Consider the following 3,614-nt stretch of genomic DNA (forward strand, 5'->3'; position numbering starts at 1 on the left):
TCCCGTGCGTGCGCGCACGACCTCGGTGCTGTGCCGTCAGCGTAGTGTTGCACAAACTCGTGGCCTACCCAAGGTGCGGTACGTTTGCGGCCGTATCCTCGGTGGGAATTTCGTGAGTAGGGTCGCAAATTCTACGACCTCGGCGGGTTTGAGAGCGACGTAGACTTGTGGCACGCTCAACATGCCACACGTTTCGGGGCACACCCGCGGTGAAATTTTCTCGAGTACGCTCGTATTAGGGCCCAAGGAGGTCTGGGTACTTATCGCTGCTATTATGTGGGGGTTCTCGTGAGCGGCGTACGCGAAAGCGACCGGGTGTCTGATATGCGGCGGGCTTCGGCCTCGTCAAGCGTGTCCTCGGGTCTGCTCCAGGGGAATCCACGGCAGTCGTCTGCAGCCTCATCCGCTTGATGCGTTAGGGGCTGGTTGTCGGACGGTGCCGTTTTACCACGATATCGAGGTGTGTTCCGTGTCGTCCTCGGGCGATTCAGATGCGAAAGCGCCGAAGACGCGGGCGTGACCCGTCGTCTGGCGGCTTTGCAGTCTCGGCTCCGTTGCTAGTTCCGGCCGGTCCACCGACAGTGCAGCGGGCTTGGGCAACCCGCACGGCGCGACCGAGTCGATGCAACGAAAAAGAGCGAGCATGAACGTGCTTCTTGCCGCACGGCTCCCACTCGTCTTTCGGGAAGGTTGTGCCGTAGCGAGCTCGAACGCCGTCATCTCGGAGTGCAAAATAAGCGTGTTGGGGCGCCTGAAGGTGGCCTCCGCCGCACACAGACTGCGTCCGGCCCGCCGAGGGCGAGGACGGACGCGCAGTCGAACGATTACCTGGTTGATCCTGCCAGTAATCATATGCTTGTCTCAAAGATTAAGCCATGCATGTCTAAGTACATGCCGAAATAAGGCGAAACCGCGAATGGCTCATTAAATCAGTTATGGTTCCTTAGATCGTTTCTTCCTACTTGGATAACTGTGGCAATTCTAGAGCTAATACATGCAGTGAGCCTGGAGCCCTTTGGGTAACGGGTGCTTTTATTAGACCAAGATCGATCGGGTTTCGGCCCGTATTGTGTGGTGACTCTGGATAACTTTGTGCTGATCGCATGGCCACGAGCCGGCGACGTTTCTTTCAAGTGTCTGCCTTATCAACTTTCGATGGTAGGTTACTTGCTTACCATGGTTGTTACGGGTAACGGAGAATCAGGGTTCGATTCCGGAGAGGGAGCCTGAGAAACGGCTACCACATCCAAGGAAGGCAGCAGGCGCGCAAATTACCCACTCCCGGCACGGGGAGGTAGTGACGAAAAATAACAATACGGGACTCTTTTGAGGCCCCGTAATTGAAATGAGTACACTCTAAATCCTTTAACGAGGATCAATTGGAGGGCAAGTCTGGTGCCAGCAGCCGCGGTAATTCCAGCTCCAATAGCGTATACTAAAGCTGCTGCGGTTAAAAAGCTCGTAGTTGGATCTCAGTTCCAGACGAGTAGTGCATCTACCCGATGCGACGGCTCGGACTGAACATCATGCCGGTTCTTTCTTGGTGCACTTCATTGTGTGCCTCGAGATGGCCGGTGCTTTTACTTTGAAAAAATTAGAGTGCTCAACGCAGGCGAGTCGCCTGAATAAACTTGCATGGAATAATAGAACAAGACCTCGTTTCTGTTCTGTTGGTTTTTGGAATACGAGGTAATGATTAAGAGGGACGGACGGGGGCATTCGTATTGCGGCGCTAGAGGTGAAATTCTTGGACCGTCGCAAGACGAACTACTGCGAAAGCATTTGCCAAGAATGTTTTCATTGATCAAGAACGAAAGTCAGAGGTTCGAAGGCGATCAGATACCGCCCTAGTTCTGACCATAAACGATGCCAACCAGCGATCCGCCTGAGTTACTCAAATGACTCGGCGGGCAGCTTCCGGGAAACCAAAGTATTTGGGTTCCGGGGGAAGTATGGTTGCAAAGCTGAAACTTAAAGGAATTGACGGAAGGGCACCACCAGGAGTGGAGCCTGCGGCTTAATTTGACTCAACACGGGAAAACTTACCCGGCCCGGACACTGGGAGGATTGACAGATTGAGAGCTCTTTCTTGATTCGGTGGATGGTGGTGCATGGCCGTTCTTAGTTGGTGGAGCGATTTGTCTGGTTAATTCCGATAACGAACGAGACTCTAGCCTATTAAATAGGTGCGGGGTTCCCAGCACCTTACAACCTTCTTAGAGGGACAAGCGGCTCCTAGCCGCACGAAAGAGAGCAATAACAGGTCTGTGATGCCCTTAGATGTCCGGGGCCGCACGCGCGCTACACTGAAGGAAGCAGCGTGTCTTTATCCCTGTCTGAAAAGACTGGGTAACCCGTGGAACTTCTTTCGTGATTGGGATAGGGGCTTGCAATTGTTCCCCTTGAACGAGGAATTCCCAGTAAGCGCGAGTCATAAGCTCGCGTTGATTACGTCCCTGCCCTTTGTACACACCGCCCGTCGCTACTACCGATTGAATGATTTAGTGAGGTCTTCGGACCGATGTCCGGCGCGGCCTTTCGGTTGCGCCGGTCTGTTGGAAAGATGACCAAACTTGATCATTTAGAGGAAGTAAAAGTCGTAACAAGGTTTCCGTAGGTGAACCTGCGGAAGGATCATTAACGGATTGTGAAGGGTGAGCGCCTCAGCTGCGTCTGCGCCCGACACTTTCTGCCGCTGACCCCGTTTGGACGCGGGGTCGGCTTTTCCCCACGGGGCTGCCTGAATGTGGAGCGGCACCCCGTGACAAATTGTTGCGCCCAGCGAACGCCAACACCGCGACCTTGGACGGTCGGCCAGGTGGCGGACGCGGGTACAAACGGCGCAACGCACTCATAGGTCGGCTTTCGACCCGCCACTGCACCGTGGCTCGAAGCGCTCGAAATGCGCGACCCGACCGCTGCGGGACCGCCTAGTACTGTAAACAGGAGCGGCGGAGCGCGAACGGCGAGTCGTGGTTACGTCGGTAGAAGGCGAGGCTGCGCGTTCCCGAAACGCCAGCCGAGTGCCCTCCCGACCGTTCGAGCGTGCAAGAACGAGACCCGACAATCGCGCGGCGACTGCCAAGTACGAGAGGAACGGCACAAGCGTCGGCGGTCGGTCAAGGAACTGGCGATGTGACGGGTCCGCTGTGCACCAGTGCATACCGTCCCGCCGTCCGCGGCAAGCGCCTCCGCGTCCTCGGGTGACGGAGGCTGCCGGTCGGTTCTTGCAGGCGAGGGATCTCGCTGGCACCGGTTCGCGTTGACGCGCGGCCGGTCATGGCACGGCGATGCGACGGCCGAGGTGCGCAGTACTCGATGGAGGAACCGCACGCTCCGATGACCGTCCCGCCCTCCGCGGCGTATGCGTACCGACCGTAATGGTTGCAGCAGCGCCGGCCGGCTTTTGAATTCGCCACACGAAACACGGTGCGAGATCGCGGTTAGGGGAGCGTCGACGTTGCCAGGCGTTTTGCTTGCTGCCGAGGGAAAGGCGGCACGGCCACGTCGCGCTCGTCGCGATTAGCGGGTCTGCGCGCTTTGGGAAGGTGCCGCAACGACTTGCCGAAAGAGGAAGCACGGAAGAACGAGGGACTTGGACGTCCCGACAATTG

At 56.9% G+C, this 3,614-nt stretch overlaps 1 non-coding gene across 1 annotated transcript; it reads left to right on the forward strand.

Moving 5' to 3' along the window:
* The first annotated feature begins 825 nt into the window (after window positions 1–825).
* LOC142791794 (small subunit ribosomal RNA) lies at window positions 826–2,640 on the forward strand. Its single transcript, XR_012890422.1, has one exon. It is a non-coding gene; the product is annotated as a small subunit ribosomal RNA (ribosomal RNA).
* The last annotated feature ends 974 nt before the right edge of the window (window positions 2,641–3,614 follow it).

The sequence above is a fragment of the Rhipicephalus microplus genome, unplaced genomic scaffold, assembly GCF_043290135.1.
Source record: "Rhipicephalus microplus isolate Deutch F79 unplaced genomic scaffold, USDA_Rmic scaffold_188, whole genome shotgun sequence".
Classification (NCBI taxonomy): domain Eukaryota; kingdom Metazoa; phylum Arthropoda; class Arachnida; order Ixodida; family Ixodidae; genus Rhipicephalus; species Rhipicephalus microplus.